The sequence below is a fragment of the Gymnoscopelus braueri genome (assembly GCF_963280865.1).
Source record: "Gymnoscopelus braueri genome assembly, chromosome: 16".
Taxonomy (NCBI): Eukaryota; Metazoa; Chordata; class Actinopteri; order Myctophiformes; family Myctophidae; genus Gymnoscopelus; species Gymnoscopelus braueri.
The window spans coordinates 25,402,911-25,422,511 of NC_137616.1; the positions used below are offsets into that span (position 1 = coordinate 25,402,911).

General features: G+C 43.0%; 1 protein-coding gene across 1 annotated transcript in view; it reads right to left on the minus strand.

Annotated features, from left to right (window-relative positions):
- eva1aa (eva-1 homolog A, regulator of programmed cell death a) overlaps positions 1-19,601 on the minus strand; it is a 93,612-nt gene that overhangs the window by 22,354 nt on the left and 51,657 nt on the right. The window lies entirely within an intron of this gene.

Here is a 19,601-nt window from a genome sequence, read left to right on the forward strand (position 1 = left end):
TCAATGCAGGATTGTACATTAACTCAACTCAACTCAACTGTATTGTCACATCACAGGTTTACAGGTGTAATAAAATGGGAGTTTCAAGAAAGGTGGAAAAAAGATAGCGAAAGAAAACAACAGCAAACCATGTCAGATATCAAAATGGGTAGTGTGAAATATAATCCATAAGGTGCATGGTTAAAATAGCAGCAGATGTAATAACAGACATAAGGTGCATGGTTTAAAGGAAATATTAATACAATGAGGCAGTGTCGCTTTGAACAAGAACGTTACGACGCGTTGTTAGGTTGACAATCAGTTCTCAGCGACGAGCGACACTGCCTTGCGGTGAAGCTTTAACCCATTAAAGGGATATTTCACTTTCAAAAAAACTTTTGGTCATTTTATCGTCTACTCAGGCCTTTGTGAGCCCCCCAGACAGTTTTTAAGTTGCTTGATTCATTATTTAGATATTTGATATTCATTTTTATCAGACACGCCCCCTTCCTATACAAACCCATTGTAACTTCAAACTCCATTTTAACCATGTTAGATTCATCAAAAACACCCGTCCTTGGTTCTGGTGACTCATCCTGCCCTCCTAATGCGCGAGGGGGCCGTGTTTTTTCAATTACTTTTTTCATTTTTAAAAAATATGTTTTTGGGAAAATGAAAAAAATAAAATACAATAACAAATTTTAATAAAATAAATGAAAAAAGTAATCGGAAAAACACGGCCCCCTCACGCATTAGGACGGCAGGGTGAGTCACCAGAACCAAGGACGGGTGTTTTTGATGAATCTAACATGGTTAAAATGAAGTTTGAAGTTACAATGGGTTTGTATAGGAAGGGGGCGTGTCTGATAAAATTAATATCAAATATCTAAATAATGAATCAAGCAACTTAAAAACTGTCTGGGGGGCTCACAAAGGCCTGAGTAGATGATAAAATGACCAAAAGTTTTTTTGAAAGTGAAATATCCCTTTAAAGGTTTAATGACATTCACTTTTACACCACATTCAAAGTCTTTGTCCTGGTCCTTCAAAAGTGTACAAAAAGTTTTAAGTGAAAATTCCATTCCAGTGATCAATGGCAGGTGTTTTTCTCTCACATTTCTAAAGCCTTTTCAACTGCAATGAAAAAAGAAATCTTTGCCTGCGGGTGTCGCTGGTGAGGGATTTTGCCTGTCAATCATCGCCTCTGCTCCGCCCCCCCCAAAGGAAAGGATAGGGGAGGGGAGGGGCGAGGAGGAGAGTGGGTGGGATTAATCGACTGTGACCTCACTGTCGAAGGGCCAAGCTCAGATTACTTTTCAGCCTAATTATTCAGAAAACCCCAGACCACAGAAAATCCACTGAATGTTCTAAGTTCAGGTTTTTTGGGTGTAATTGAGGTCATAAAACCCCAAATAAAACATTGAAAATTAAAAAAGTGAAAATGAATGTCATGATACCTTTAAGGCCTGAGGCCGATACAAATGTCTTCTAAATCAATAAAACAGTTTTTTGAAAAAACGCATGTTACTATATCAGTGGTGCACAAACTTTTTCATATCAAGGACCCCCAAAATGATGTGCTTGGCCGCGGTCCCCCATCTCAAAATATTTTGTTCCAGGGACTCCCAGAAGCAAAGATTTGAGTTACAAATGTTCGCTTAAAAATATGTATATATATTCAAAGATTTGCAAAAATGCTTGTAGCAGATCTACAAGCTCATAGCACGGCACCGAGTGCCGCGCTATGAGCTTGTATATCTGCTATTTTTTAATAGCCAAACTGTAAAATAATGCATTTAAGCTCAAATCCCCAAAATGACTTAATGGGTTAAACTAAGCTTAAATGTTTATAACTGTATGAGCGACGGGGCAGATTATTGCTCGTAAAAAGAACGTCCCTGGATGTCTTCATAGGTTTGTACAGCAAAAAGGTTCTTCTGAGCACTTGGTTTGATTTGACTGAGGCAGCGAAACGAGTACAATCCCCTTACGTCCTTCTTTGGCGCTGGGAGACGTTTGTCTATCGGCCCTGGGATGTTAAATCAAATCAGGAGCTTGTTAAGCCATCACAGAGGAATGTAATAGCCAAGCACTTTAATGCTGGGTAATATGGGGGTGGGTGTGTGTGTGTGTGTGTGTGTGTGTGTGTGTGTGTGTGTGTGTGTGTGTGTGTGTGTGTGTGTGTGTGTGTGTGTGTGTGTGTGTGTGTGTGCGTTTGCGTTTGCGTGTGCGTGTGCGTGTGCGTGTGCGTGTGCGTGTGCGTGTGCGTGTGTGTGTGTGTGGGAGGGGGGTGTTTGGCCAGAAAACAACATGTATGCGCAAGTAATTACATACACATTCACATGTAGGTATCGTAATGCACACGCACATCAAGACATGGTTGGTTGGCCGTGGTGGACAAAGTATATATACTCAAGTAAATACTGAAGTATTCAGAAGTGCAAATTACGAAGTACATTTTCAGAAATTGTTCGGCTATTGTCACTGTATTTTAAACAGGGTTCAAGTGGTTAATTCATAATATATTTTTTGTACGTTTCGGTCCCAAGAGTCCCTTCCTAGAAATGCAGTGGAGTCAAAAGTACACTATTTCTATTTAAAATATAGTAATAATAAGTAATAAGTACAGACAAGTAAAATGTACTTAGTTACTGTCCACTGTTGGTTGGAGGAATGGTCCCTGAGTATCCCGACTTGGGAGTAAAATGTGGGATGGGGGTGCATTCCAAGATGGAGAGAGTGGAACAGCCCAACCCCCCTTCATCCTGGCTCTCCATGCCCCCTGCCCTACATTCAATTGCAAAGCATAGTAGTATTTTTTCCATTTACTATAATGGAGAACACACATCCGTCATTCGGCCTGGTGTGACACACACACATACGTGTGCGTGCGTGCGCGCGCGCGCTTGCACAGGTCAGGCTCTCTCTCTCTCTTTCTCGCATATACAGTACACACACACACACACACACACACACACACACACACACACACACACACACACACACACACACACACACACACACACACACACACATAGACACAGCACAGCAGGATGGCTCTGACCGCAGTCATTCCTACTTCACTACAACCATCCGTCATACACCCAAATCCCGGCTGTTCAAGCTTTTAAACACATCCTCCACACACACACACACACGCGCACACACACACACACACACACACACACACACACACACACACACACGCACACGCACACGCACACAGTTGGTACCATTAAGACAGATAAAGCAGAAACCAAAATAGCTACTTTGTTGACAGCATGAGGTCATAATAATCAGTGTGAAAGTGGAGCGGTTGTAGCGTCCATCTCACACAGACCTCACACAGATACACAAACTACAATCCATGGCTTCACTGGGATTCCTAATCACAGCTGCTCCACTCTATACAATGCCATAGAGTCTATGGAGTCAGGGGTGTCAAACTTGTGATCCGCGGGCGCATTTTGTGGCCCGCAGAGACGTCAAATGCGGCCCGCGACGTGATAAAAAAAAGAAAGAGCAAATTCATACTACCTCGAAAAGGCAAAGCAGGAAAACAAGCTAGTGGGGTACAAGCTAGTGTTGATATTTAGAACCAATAAACCATTCATGTAGGTTAATCAAATAATCGAAAATATGTACTGAATATATATAATTTATATGTTTTTTTTATTTCCTATACTTTATGTTATCAACCAATCAACACAATTTTTTTTTACTAAATCGATTGTTCTGATTAACCACTTAACCCTTTATTATACTTCAATGTGCAATGGTTTATAATCGTTCATAATCGTTTGAAATAATCTTTATACTGATTTGAAGTCATATCGCTCAGTACAGGCTAATTTCCAGCTCAAAGACTCTCAACTGAACCATTTATTTTATATCTGTGATCGTAAAACCAACTCCAAATATCTATCCATCGATATATTTGTAAAGTTTGTGACGCAACGGAGAGCTTGTAGATCGGCTATTTTCACTATTTCTGATACATTTAGAAAGTATCAAATAGGGCTTAAGTGGTCAACCATGTAAGCTTTTTGATCTATCCATTGTCAACGTCAACGAATTGTAATATACATGTAGTAGTCAGTTAGCTGTGTCTGAGTGAGCTGAGTGATCATATCTCCATGTTCAGTACTATATTTCTGCAGGTGTGTTTGCTTGGCTGTCATTTCTGAATAGCTGGATAGGACCGGTCGAGAATGAATGTGACCTATGGGGTGACCTACCTAAACCAGTGTTTCTCAAACGTTTTAATGTCAGCCTCCCCCCCCCCCTTTAGTAAGCATTAGGCAACAGATCCCCGTAACTTACAGACCTGTAAGGAACTATTTGATTCCTAAGTACCAATAATTTAGGTGGGGACCTCTTGGAACCCACTCAAGGACCCCTGGTGTTCCCTGGACCCCAGTTTGAGAACCACTACTGTTCTGGCAGCTTCTCCAGTGTTTGTCTTGCCAGATCTTTTATTGGCTGGGATGTAGTGGGAGGCGGGCTTGGTGTGCAAGTCAGCGCGGGCCCTGTCAGTATCTGATATTGCACTGGGTCAACAAGGAGGTTACAAAACGCTGTGTCATCAAAGGCCTAAACTCACTCCCTCGCATCAGGATTATGAGGTAATGGGGACATGGGAGTTTTAATTCGGCCAAGAACCGCTGAGGTCATCAGGATATTGTCGATCAGGGGAAGGAGAGAAGCGTACGCTGTCAAAATAGACAAGAGCTGCAGACAATGTCATGTGTTGTCATAGATATGGGGGCTACAGATAGCGTCAGGAATTGTCCAGACGCAATCGCAAACAGAAATAATAGAGTCTGCCTGGACGCGTCGGCAGGCGATGACTGACGGTCGCGGAACAATGGGGGATATCTTTAGTTCAAAGCCAGCAACGCTGGCTGCATATGTGGCAGTAGTATCAACACAAGCGATGAGTACGTCTACACAAAATGCCTACTAACACAAAGACAAAACATGTGGTCTATGGGGCGATCTACTGGGATGACTGCGCTCTCTTCTCAATGCCTCTATGCAACTCTTCTATGCAATACGAAAGACTTAGACTTGACATATTGTCGCTGTCTGGGCGGGAAACCTTGTATCTCCATAGTTCACCTTCTATGTTTTTCCTTAAATTAGTGCCCTACTTTGTCGTTCAAGAGTGACGCGCAAAAGTGGTGAAACTGGCCAACCTATTAGACCTATTTTGGCTATTTTTGAAGAATTTTGAAGGTGAAAGTGGCTCTGTGTGTCTGTGGGTTTGATAAATATTGAACCAAGCAAGAGCTTGTGACTAAATAATAACTACAGTGGATCCAAAAAGTAACAGTTTTGGACATACAAGGTTTCCACCCGACAGCGACAATACGTAGCGTCATCGTTAAATGTTTGACAGTCCTACCCAGTGTGTGAAGAAAGCCGGCTGTTCACATCCTTTCTCTTTGTCTTCCGTTCGCGTGGGCGACGCAGGAACACATCAAAAGACGCGTCTAAAAACAAAACGCCCAGTGACAAGCAGTGGTGACAGATGTTGAGTGAGACTCAGTGAGACACAGCAGAGGGACGTCCCCGTTTTGGATAAACCCTCGCGGTAACGCCCCTTGCCGATCAAATCGTTTAAAAAAAAAAGGGTTCCCGGAGACTGTCTCTGTAGATAGTCATGCATGAGGGTTCACCAAAGGTTAGCGCAAGCCCCCCTCCCCCCCTCTTCCCCCCTCCCCCCCGTGCTGAATGCTCTTCTACACTACAGGATTAAAAGGAAAATCAAATCTCACGACTGAAAAGTTTTGTGAGGCCAAGTCCCTAATCTGTGATTTGTGAAACAGCCACCCCCCCCCACACACACACACTAGCACTGAGTTTCCTGAGCAATGAGTACAATAAGAATGATGATGTTTACTGTAGGCATTATCGTTATGAACGTATGTTCTTGCTGTTCTACAAATTGCAGATTGGGGCTTTAACCGTCTGCTTTTCTGAAATATCTGAGACCATTAGGGCTTTATGGAAGATGCTTCTGAACATGTATTCAGAAGTATTCTCATACTCTTTCATCTTATAAAAATGACTGGAATCAGTCGTGGCGACTGAGAACTTTAATCCATGAGTAATAAGATGGAGTTGGTCACGGTGACATGACAATCTACTCCAAATACTACTACTAGGACCACCACAATCATCACACCATAACGTTGTTTATTGAGTATAACAGCTATTCTAACCACTCAAGCACTATATACTGTGTTGACCTACAAATAGCTAAAATAGCCGATCTACAAGCCTGCGGCATAATGTGTTGTAAACTTGTAAGCTTGTAGATCTGCTATTTCCGACTATTTTTGACTATAAAACTAACACTAAAATCGTATTTTTTTAAAGATTATGTGAAATGTCGAAACATTACCTACATTAGGGACGTCAGGGTCGGTGTGGTTTTGAAGGTTTGAAGGGTAAAACAAGTTGAATCAAATGAGATGTAAATCCATAGCGTTGGCATTATCCAGTTGTGCGAGACGAGATGGTTAGCATGACGCCAGATAGAGGAGGGTTAACACACTGACCTGGGAGTCACATGCAGCACCTCAGTGTCCTCTCAATAACAGACTCAGGCTCTCAGTAAACAAGCACAAATGGCTAGATTAGATTACATGCCATTGTCCGCGAAAACGAGGGGACAATCACACATGGCACAGTTTATGCTTCTGTGAGTGTGTGTGACGTGTGTGACGTGTGTGTGTGTGTGTGTGTGTGTGTGTGTGTGTGTGTGTGTGTGTGTGTGTGTGTGTGTGTGTTTGTACGCGAGTGGTGCGTGTGTACAGTATGTTTGTTTTACGACATACCCTGTCATTTCATGCTAGCTTGTAATCCGCTCATGATTCTTTCCTTTCTATTTAGGATAACACGCCAGCACTTTGCCTCATACACCGCTGGCCTCAGTCACGTGGCTCCGTGGTGCCCTGTCATTGTGGAGCCACTACAGACAAACCTAACCTCTCACTGACACTCAATTACTGGTCAGCCGAGGAGATTAGTGATTCACACTCAGACCATGAGCCAGATAGCCCATGATAACTTGAAGCGTGTAATGTAATCACACTCAAACACTGACACACTCAAAGGAAGAGGAAGAGATAAGACTCAAACTGTGTCTTATCTTTGCCGGCTTAAAGTCCAACTTCAGACCGGCTACCCCCCCTTCTTCTCAGGGAGAAGCTCCACAGGGCATTAGACAAGGAACTCAAACAATCAGACGGTTCCAAGACACCAAACTGAGAGATATACTGTTAGGAGATCACCTGCAATATGCGCAGCAGACTCCTTTGGATAGTGGATAGTGGATTTTAAGATAGCATGCAACCACGTTTGTATACAAACGGCACATTCTCTTTTATCTCCCTGTATTGACGGAGCCTGGGGTCATCCGAAAGCCCTGAAAGTTGGTATACCAATTCTATCCAATTAGGAGAGAGAACTCATACAGGATACAGTATACAGGATAAACGAGTGAAATTGGAAGTTATCACTTAAAGAAGTGAGCGGACAAAATTTAAACTGAAGCTGAAGCTGATACTGAACGGGTACTTTCTCCTGATTTGATTCAACACCCCCCTGAAAATGTGTTTTCTGTTTGCTAAAGAGGGATGCCTCTGGAGACGCCTTACTATCAGAAAATCAAGCTTTAACCTTTTCCCCCCAAAAAACGTTTTGTTTTAACCAAAACTTTCACTAACTTTCACTAAGCTACAAATGGTCCTTTGAATCACCTCCAGCCAGAACACAGCGTCCAGCTGTCCGTTGTGTCCGACTGGACCTCTGACAGCGCTCCATTACGGCCTGCTATTATTAGAGCCTGGAGGCCGAGAATAGATGGTTGTTAATAGTCGCTGCACGAGCGCTATGATGAGCTCCGCTAGCAGCCGTTTGTGATCAGGAGAGCGAGGGGGAGGAAGAGAGAGAGAGAGAGAGAGAGCGAGCCGTAGGGGAGCTAGAGGACATATGGAGCAAACCTCCATTAAACATCATTTCCTTTTCAACTTGGGTTTCTGTGTGCGCGGGAGCATGGAGAACGTGTGTTTGTTGAACACACACACACACACACACACACACACACACACACACACACACACACACACACACACACACACACACACAATCACATGCAGATGTGATACATTCATGTACACACTCATACACATTCTCAAAAATACATGCACCTTCTCACATACGCACACACGCGCGGGGGCACACACACACACACACACACACACACACACACACACACACACACACACACACACACACACACACACACACACCGTTTTATTTAGCCTGTAGATCTGTTATTTTTGAAAACATGAAGAAAAAAAAATTGCCTATAATGACACGCACAATAGGTACGCCCATTTGGAAGTCAGGACACATGGGCTGCATAATTGCAGCCGATGTGCCAAACCAATATGTGGGTCTGGCTCTAATATAGACAGCGTCTTCCAGAGACACTTTACAAAGACACTTTACAAGGACCTTTAAAATAAACACCTGCTCCAGACAGTGCTCTGTGTGTCTGTGTGGAACAGCACACATCCTGAGGTCTGCAACCACCACTTTGATTAGGTCAGTGAAGCCAGGATACATAACAACTGCTTCTTTACTGCCACCATCGCTCCATATTACACATTCACACACACTGACTGACATACAATTTCTGTCTGACAGAAACCTCTCTCCATATTTATTATATTATATTTATATTACTTTTAATGATTTTTTTCTTTCGCCAATTAAAGGGTTAGTTCACCCCCAAAATTACTTTTTTTCTATTGATTAGTCAGCCCATGGAGCCTTGAATTCATGGATATTCTTTTGTTTTTGTTGCATTCCTAAGCCAATAATTTGATGACCGGCAGCGGCCAACCGTTCCGCTGGTCATCAAATTATTGGCTTAGGAATGCGACAAAAAATAAAATGTTTTTTTTCGGGGGCTGAACTATCCCTTTAATGCTCTACTTCGGCTTATAAGAGTGTCACACAAAAGGAGTGAAAATAGCCCATCTAGAACGATCTCCTATTTTCACTAAAAGGTTTTTAAAATAATAATTATAAAGGAAACGGTTTCCACCCGACAGCAGCGACAGACACGCTCAGTAGAGTGGGAATCAACTCCGCACAGCACAGCTGAGAATGTCTATCTGCCCGATCCCTTGGTCTTACCTGTGGTATTTCCATCACAACACCGCTCTACCAAAACATCTGTGGGAAGCCCACTGTTAACTTTAGACACAAGTGGTGGTGGACCGATGTTAGCTTACAGGGTTACACACATGCTATTTGATCTATTCACAAATGGCTGTCTGGGCATGACTAGTTATTAATTTATGTTTCTAAATTATTATTTCACATGCTGTGTGTGTGTGTGTGTGTGTGTGTGTGTGTGTGTGTGTGTGTGTGTGTGTGTGTGTGTGTGTGTATGTGTGTGTGTGTGTGTGTGTGTGTGTGTGTGTGTGTGTGTGTGTGTGTGTGGATGGGGTTCACATACGTTGACCCCACAGGTCAACACTTGACACCCACGATGACTCACACACATTATGCAGAACACCTTCCTGGCTCATATCTTTGACCCCAGAGAGGGTGGGGCGGCGGGGGGGGGGGGGGGGGGGCAGAAGAAAAGGAGAGAGAGGAAGAGAGGCAGGGGTGAATTTATGCTCCGCTGTACAACGTTGTTGCAGACCGAAAATAGCAGATCTAATAAGCTCACAACGTGTAGCATTCAGCAAGCCGTCATACAACAAAGTATAAATCTAATACGAATGCTTTATCTCTTTATGTCCAGAAACTGTACATAGCATGAGTGAATGATGACAGACTTGAGGTGAGAAAGAGGCTTGACAGGGTGCAAGGTGGGAGGGCGGGAAGAGAGATAATCCTTCTAAAACTCATTATACGAATTTCCTTGTAGAAAAACAGTGGTTCTCAAACCTTTTCATGTCAAGGACCCCCAAAATGTATATGTATTTGGCCTCCGACCCGCATCTGAAAATATTTTTGTTCCAAGGACCCCCAGAAGCAAAGAAGAAAAGTGCTATGAGAGTGCTTGTATATCTGCTATTTTTGAATGGCCAAAGTATAATGGGCATAAAAGGGGCAAGGACAGATACTGTAGATACAGAGATCTCCATATATGAGCATAAAAGGGACAAGGACAGATAGATGCATGGATCTCCACTACTGTATATCTCGACTCTCGAAATTCTATACAGTAACAGTACTCCAAAAAAAAAAATTTGACCACTTTCAACCTGGCATCCATACAGGGCATACTATATAAATGATTCTAATGTATATATTTAAATGTGTTCTTTCTTTGGCATTACTAAGAGTGATAACACATTTTATAGAGGCTATTCTGCATGGATATAAATACAGGTATGGCGTGAGATCTTGACTTGCCCTTTGGTGTGCTTTGGGCACAAACATTTTGAAAGCCACATGCTCCATGTTACATCTCTAACAGGCATGAGTGACATTCCAGTGGCAAGTGTAGAGCTGTAGAGAGCAGTGAAGACCAAAACAAATCTAGAAGACCACCCATGTATTCATCAGCATTGACCTTTTTATAGGCCAGCTATGTTATCGGTACAGATGCCAGGGCAGAAATACCACACTGAGAACGCTGCATTTGGTTAGTCTGCTTTTAACAGCGCCGTGTTAATCCAATAAGACCGGGAACGCATCTGTGTCAAATACATATCATTTTGGGGGTCCTCCTTGACATGAAAAAAGTTTGAGAACCACTTATTATAGCAACTAAATTATATAAAAAAAAAAATTTGAAAAAACTGTTAGAATTTAGAAGACATTTGTAGAACCCCCCGAAAGCAAAGATTTGAGTTACAAATGCACATATTCAAAGATTTGCAAAATTCTTTTTTTCAAAACAATTGCAGATCTACAAGCTCATAGCGCGGCACACGGTGCCGTGCTATGAGCTTGTAGATCTGCTATTTTTGAATAGCCCAAAGTATAAAATAATGGTTATAGCGAAGAATCTAGAAATGACACAGTATGCGTTCGCGGATTGAATGGATTAACATACAACAGTGTTTGAGTATTATGCTTGAAGTAGCAAATGGAGCTGTCTGTAACTTTTCTGCTGACAGAACTACAGTATTCTTTGGCTTTGATGGAAGGGAATAAGCCAACGTTTTACTCAATCAAGCTGGACTGTCTCTGGCATCGCTAACAAGGGACTCCTGGTGAGCAAACTGGTTTGCAACAGCAAGCCAAATGCAGGGTATACACCAGGCCGTAGATTCTGGCTTGCATTCCCCCCCCCCTTCATCTAAAAGTAGTATCCAAAGACGTGTCTGGCTGGGGTAAGGCTAATACCAGGGCTGTAAAGGTCCAGGCTCCCAGTGGCATCGCTAAACAAACAGAACTCGGAGGTCTGGCTTCACTTTAGCTGACGGATGTCATTATGCACGTCGATTAAAAACAAACACGGGCAGCGAGACGTCCAGGTTTTCAGTGTGGGCCTACGGGTGGAAAATCCCCATCAGGCAGAAAGAGACAGAGATGCAGAGAGAGAGAGAGGAAGAGGTTCAGAGAGAGAGAGAGAGAGAGAGAGAGAGAGAGAGAGAGAGAGAGAGAGAGAGAGAGAGAGAGAGAGAGAGAGAGAGAGAGAGGGAGAGAGAGAGAGAGAGAGAGAGAGAGAGAGAGAGAGAGAGAGAGAGAGAGAAGAAAGAGATAGTAATTCAAGCAAGAAAGTATGTAGTTGCTACGTCTGGTATACTGGATTGGCCGGAAACATCAATTTTTTTGTGTTCTTGCGCTTGTTTTATATTGTAACTGCCACGGAGCCAACTTTCCATGTTTGACTGAACGGACAAAGGAGTTCAATCTCAAATCTCAAGGCTGTATTACTGTTATTAGTGGTGAGAAGCCAGACGACTCTACAGATCTAGATCTTAATCCCCCTCAGTCTAAACAGCATACCTCATGCAGTACAGTCATACAGCCTGTCAGAGCCATCACCCACCACTACAATGCAATACTGTCACCAGCATTTTAGTTGACCATTCATTTAATTTAAGTCATACAAATAATTGTGATTGTTTAACATTGGAACATATTTAATAAAAAACATTTTTTTTGTTTGCCATTTTAAGCTTTGTAAACATAAATTATATAACCTAAATATACAAATAAATGACTGAGAATGACCGGTATCATGCATTTAATAATTTTATACTTTTACCAAAATAGTGATCTTGTAGATCGGCTATTTTCGCAGTTTTTCTTATTAATCTTATGATTATCTAAAAGAATTGTGATAATCTAAAATAATTGTGATTATCTAAAATATTAGCTATCAGGCGATTATTTGTGACAGGCCTATTACATGTAAGGTATTTGTGTCAGGTAAACATACAGTAGGAATTCAACTAGTTCAATCAAAGACACAAAGCACTGCACAACACACCGCAGCTATTGGTACAACAAGGACATCATATGTATACATACTGTACATACAGTATGAACACAGACAAGTTTACAGTATAGTTTTGCAATTGCTTCGTGGCTCGACTATTAACAGTAGGGGGACAATAATAATAATAATTTAGACCTTTTTGAAATTCCGTTTCACTGTCCACGTTGTCAGACTTAAGCGCATGCGGGGGGGTATTAGGGGTTAAGCGTCTTGCTCAGGGACACCTCGACACATTGCCGGGGGGCCGGCGAGCATCAAACCTGGGAGCTTCTGTTAAGAATAAGAGTTAAGATTTGGCACCATAGGGAACGCTTTGTGTTACAGCACGTAAACGTGGACCACTACCAGCAGTGGACCACCGGTAACACGACGACGGACCAACTTCAGTTTTAACGTTCGGCATCTGTGACACGCAAAGTGACACGTTTTGGAGAGAGAGGCGAGTCCCAACGTTACCTGAGACAACGTAGTTAACTGGTAAATGACTAAACCTGTTGCCCTGCAAGCGAACCCATTGCATTGCACTGCATTGCCTGTGCTCCCACCCCCAAGCCTGGCCGGACCCAATCGGGCGCTGGTGTCACATTACAAGACAGGAAACAGATGGCCTGCTGGGAGAGAGAAGGCAAAAAAAAAGAAAAGTCAGGCCAAAGAAGGACAGGGAGAGAGAACTCCCTTTACCTTCCTTCACCTCCATCCCCATCTCTCTCCACACAGTGGTGGAAAAAGTATTCACATTCTTTACTTAAGTAAAAGTATCAACACTGCGATGTAGAAATACTACAAAAAAGTCCGGGATTAACTTACTTGAGTAAAAGTACAAAAGTATTGGTATCAAAATGTACTTAAAAGTACCAAAAGTGATAAGTACTCATTTTGCAGAATGTCCAATTTCAAGTTTTCAAATGTATAAAATGTTGACTTGTCTTCTCTTATGGGGGTCCCTGGCACAAAATCCTTTCAGATGGGGGGGTTCCGCGGCCAAATGCATATCAATTCGGGGGTCCTTGACATGAAAATGTTTGAGAACCACTGATTTATTGGATATGTGTGATAGTGGGCGTGCCGATCCCAACCAGCAGCGATTTTCACACGGCGGCGTTATTACCTCCTCATGCACCCAAAGCACCCACCCAGCCCGCTCAAAATACCATGCAGCCAGATTTAACGCAGATATTCATGGAGATAACGTTTAAATCCGGCAGATGAGAGAAATATCCCCCCCCCGCCCCCAAGTCCCTAAAAATGGACTTTCTCCCCCTGTGGGATGCCTCCTGGATTTTAAATAGCCTATAGCCTACAGGGCCCCCACATCCCTGCCTAAAGGCCTCCTTACAGTGAAGACCCCGCTGGGCGTGTTATTTAGAGAGCTCACAGAGAAGCTCCATCACTGGGGTCCACAGCCACACAGACCACTGATCCAACCTACAAAAACACCACGGTAGGAGGCTCCCACCACCGCCATCTTTGCCTCCGAACCCATATGGGATGAGAGGAGGAGAGAGAAAGAAGGAGAGACACACAGCAGGAAGGAGAATGCACCATGAAATCCTCAGTGTGCATTTGAAGCCTGACTAAAAGGGCAGTTCATACCAAGCAGTAAAGCACTAATAACTATCACTATAACGATGACTATAACTATATCCTTCGCCAGTGGTGGAAAGTAACTAAGTACATATTGTTGCTGTCAGGGAGAAACCTCTTAAGGGCACGGTCACACCACACTTTTATTCTACCTATGAGGGCGGATTCTGCCAATGCATTTAAATGGGAATGGAGCGGGATTTTTTTCAGAAATCCACAAATGGCAGCAAACCGCTCCACTCCATTTAAATGCATTGGCAGAATCCACCCTCATAGGTACAATAAAAGTGCTGTGAGACTGTGCCCTAAACTCCATATTTTTTTTTTTTTTTTTTTCGTAAATGAATGCCCTTCTTGATCATACTACAGCGTCACATAAAAGTAGCAAAAGTAGCAGATCCGCTTATAGATCTGCTTTTACCTGTAACAGAGTATTTTCTACAAATTTGAGTACCTTCTTTCACCACGGTCCTTCACCATTGTTATAGTTGTGGTGTGGACTCTGCCAGTCAATTATTAAGAGAACAGTTATTAAAACTATATCTTTATAGTTATAATGGTTGATGTGAACAGCCCTTAATACTCCGTCATAAGACAGCATCGTACGCTGGAAATAGCAGATCTACAAGCTCAAAACATGACCCTTAAAAAGCTGCTCGATGCATGAGTTTGTTTGTTGTCATTTGGAGAGCAACACATTTCATTGCTACCACGACTGGGAGTTGTTGAGTCTACGCCACATGTATCTGCCGGCAGGTGTCCTGGGAAGCCGGGCTAACATACTGCAGCTAGCTATTTAATGCTTCAATCAAAAAAACCAGGGTTGTTAAATCTGCGTCGCCACCATTAAGTGTGTTTTTGCTAATTTCTCCAACCTGAAATACGGCGACAATAAAACTACTCAAGGCATCGCAAACTGAAACACATGTTTACGGTACTGCTGAGCGCCGGCTATTGCGGAACAACTTAAAACATGTGTTTAGATAGACACTCTCGCAGGCAAAATCAACATTACCAACTCAAAGTCGGAGACTCGAGCCTTAATTAGATTTGCGCCTGTAATCCTACAGTCTAAGATTCAGCCTTTTATTGGAAGTCTTGGTGGAGTCAGTGTTTGGGCTTTTTGGAAGTCCCAGACTCCTCTAATAAAGGAATCAAACAATCCAATGCATAAATAAAAAGAAAACCCTTTTGTTCATCTCAACCCCCATACTGCTTCAAAAACAATGCTCACTGTCTGTTGACTCTTTTGGACTCTCAGCCTAGCTGTAATTTTTTACAATCTTTTACCTCCGTGGTCGTCTACTTGTCTCCCCTGCCCTCATTTCTCATTCTGTTTTGCTCTCTGATTCAACAATCCCCTTTTCTTTCCCACCGTCTTTTCTAAATCTCATCTAAGGGCACTGTCACACCGCACTTTTATTTTACCTATGGGGCGGAAGCTTGTAGATCTGCTATTTTCAAATGATTTTTATACATTTGAAACTTGTGAAATGGGACATTCTGCATAATCAGTACTTTCAACTTTTGGTACTCTAAGTACATTTTGATGCCAATACTTTTGTACTTTCACTCAAGTAAATTTTGAATTCCAGACTTTCACTTGAAACAGACTATTTCTACATTGCAGTATTGACACTTTTACTTCAGCAAAAAATGTGAGCACTTTTTCCACCACTGTCTGGCCTGAACCTCTCTCTGTCTCTGCCTCGCTCTCTCCACCATGCAGCACATTTCTGGGCTCACCAGCGGATCTGCGCGTCTCAGAACAAATTGAGTTTAATGAGGGTGAGGCGGGGTGAGAGTATAAAGGGCCTGCAAAAAAAAAGACACCGCATGCCTAGCAGCCAGCAGCGTTACCGCTATACGTTCTGACACATACACCTAATCCTCTAAATGCCTAATCCTATAACCATAACCCCAACCTGAACCTTTTAACCCGTTAGAATCACCTCATTTCAGATTTGTTGCTTTGGCTATTCAAAAATAGCAGATATACAAGCTCACATCGCGTGATCTTGGGAGTGTGAGAACTAATGATTTAGAAGAAGGCATTTGTAGAATCGGCCTCAGGTCTTAATGGTTAATTGTAAGCCTAACTAACAATCTTTACTAACCATAAATAAACACATTTTCTTATGAAGACCAGGAAAAGTGTCCTCACAATGTCTATTTCTCATATTCTACTGCACGCGCGACGCACACACACACACACACACACACACACACACACACACACACACACACACCACACACACACACACACACACACACACACACACACACACACACACACACACACACCGGTGATCATAAAGACCTATTCACCAAGCCTGATTTACATAGCGACAATAATGAGAAGAACTCTTTTGTTAAAGTCCACGTGGAGCAGCAGACGGGTGGGGCTCACCGCATCGCACCCACGGTTCAGACAATTGGCAGTCAGGGGAAAAGTATACAAAATTGACGTTTGAAATCGTCTAAAACATTTTCTAGGTATATGTTGTATTGTTCTATTTGTGGCAAACCCCACCCACTGGGTATGCTGAGCTGGTTGAAACAAAACCCCACCCACTGGGTACGGTACACACAGAAAAATAAAGGTGCCAACCGGAACCAAAACGTGTTCATCAGAGTGATGCCATAGAAGAACAATGTTTGGTTCCGGAAAGAACCTTTCAGACCATTTATTTGAATGGTTCCATAAAGGACCCAAACCCCTTAAACGTATGTAAACTTCATCAACCAGCTGAAATGTGTTGTCGAAAATAGTAGATCTACAAGCTCACAACGCATCGCACCGCAACATGTTGTGAGCTTGTAGATCTGCTATTAATTTTCGATGAATGTCTGGCTATAAGACATGGTTTAAGAGTTCAAAAGGGTTCCTCACAGGACAAAAAAAAGGTTCTCTAGATCTAGATGAGGAACATGAAGCACCATTCACTAGATCAAATGGTTCTTTAGTATGGTTATTTGTGGAACCATATAGCCTTTAAAGAACCATTTAAGAACAATTATTCTTCTGGTGTGTTACAGAGCATGCAAGAAAGCATACAGTACACACTTATCGTCGGCTTTGGCAAAACCCTTAATTCTCCATAATTCAACTTCTTATTTTTTTTAATTAATGCCCCAGTTCATCATAAGAGTGTCGCACATAAGTAGTGAAAATAGTAGAATCTAGTTGTGACCTTGTAGACCTGCTATTTTCACTAGAAATGTTTTCTTAGTTTAAATAACAATTAAAAAAAGGAACAGTTTCCACACCGACAGCGATGTTATGGTAGTACACAATGGTCAGTAAGCAGCTAAGTCCTGTTTCTGCTGACTGTGCACTTTGTTTTGCTCTAATTAACTCAACATACTGTACCGAGAGGGCAGGTCTATGGCCAGCACACAAGCACTGGGGACCGTACACACACACACACACACACACACACACACACACACACACACACACACACACACCACACTATGGTGCAGTGTTCCTCGCACTGACCAGGGTGCCCTTGGAGAGAAAGTAAATTTTCCTGGGTGAGCACACAGTGTCTTAAAGGGCAAATTAAAAAAGCAGCCAGAAAGCTGCACAGTGAATAAAGCCATTCAGGTACGTGTTCCTCTGGCAGGCCGGCCACAAGTCCAGGTCCTGGTGGAGGACAAGGACACCGGCCCACACACACACACAAGTCAACCAGGTATAGTGTACAGCAATTTGTTTTGCTATAACCACTTTAACCCCAGCATGCTTATTCTGGGGGGGAAAATTCGCCAAAAATAGCCGATCTATAAGCTCAAAAACGCATCTCATGCGTGCGTGCGTGCGTGCGTGTGAGTTCTATCCTCACATGTACTTGTGTCATCCTCTGCATTGCACTCGGCCCTCGTTTTCCCCTCAGTGATCCAATGCGTTGCAATGTGATGTGATGCGTTGTGAGCTTATAGATCGGGTACTCTTGAAAATCGTTTAAATAAGGGTTAAGTGGTTAAATCCACAGGGTTTTTACTCTAAACCCCTCGCTGGATACACCACCTCTCTCCTGAACAAGGTGGCCCTCAATCTCCCCTTCATCCATGCACGCATACATGCATCCATCCATCCATGCATGCATGCATCCATCTGTCCATGCAGCACCAGTCTGTAATAATAAATAATAAAACACACACATGAGAGAACAAAAAACAAAAAAAAAAACCACAGCCCTCTGAGGGATACAGTATGACACTGTACTTGAAAAAAATAACAAAACCCGGTCAATTTCAAAGCAACAGAGAAGCGGAGGAAAAGGAACGGTTTCCCAAATCCCTGCAGGCGAACACTAAAGTAACGGCTTTAGAGGGAGAACTGTCCCAGATCCACACTCCACAATCGCTCTATAAATTCACTTTATGAACAGAGGTACTGAGGTACGTGTTGTGGGTGGGAGGAAGAAGGGGGAGGGGGGGGGGGGGGGGGGTACAAGAGTTCACCCAGGGTGCAACTGTAACTAACTGTACCACGTGGAACAGCGGATGGGGGTCCTGGGGGTGCTGTAATGGGGGGGGGACAGTAAAGCTGCTGGAACAAGGTATGTAGGCGGTCGAGTGATGACTGTATGGGCTGACTCAGGAGAGAGAGATGGGTGGAAGAGCTGCACAACAAAAAAATGAATGTAAACTAAATCAAATAAATCTTCTTTAAAAAAACTTGAACAATGAGTTTTCATTGTGGTATACTGATGAGTAGGAACTTAAAGACGGGGTGCCGTGATTTTCAGTGATTCCCCCCCCCCCCCCCTAAAACATATCATCAGGTATTATGGTAATACTAGGAGGAAGATTTTTTTCAAAAAAGTGTACAGAAATTGTTAAAATTATGTTTTTATGTGGTCACGCCTCCAGTTCATTAAGTATACCTGGTTCTCACCTTAGCACCTCCTCCACCACCTTAGCACCACCCACCTGTCTAGTCCCTCCTCCTCCTCATGCCCACACCTGTTGTGTTGATAATGAGGGGGAGGGTATGTTTTACTATGTCACTAAAGCGCTGTTTCTCTATTGGCACGTTTGACCCTCAAGGTTTCAGCCTCCAGGTAGAAACTCAAAATAGTTAGAGAAGACATAAAACACCATAAAAACACCACCAGGGGGCTTAATGAAGTTCTATCAACCTCATAGACACATGAAAAACAGAAAAAAGGTGCAAAACCATGGCACCACCTCTTTTACGTATACTACGTTGGTTCCATTGATCCAAGCCAGAAGAACACTATCGATTGATTGATCATTAAACGTGCTCTGAAGATGCACGCGTCCCACCCATCAGACCACTGACCACGAACGGCTGCCACGTTAAGTGGTCATATGGGTGGGCCTTCGAGATGTTCCAAGTGGGCCCTGATCCAGAAAAGGTTCAGAATCGCTGTTGTATAGGATGGAGATGGGGGGGGGTTGGGGATGGGGGTTGGGTACGGCAGTGGTGATGGTGTTGGGGGGACCAAACCCCCCACCACACCCCCCCACGTCAAGAAGCTGCTTGTTGGGCCTAAAGAATGCCCAGAAGTTC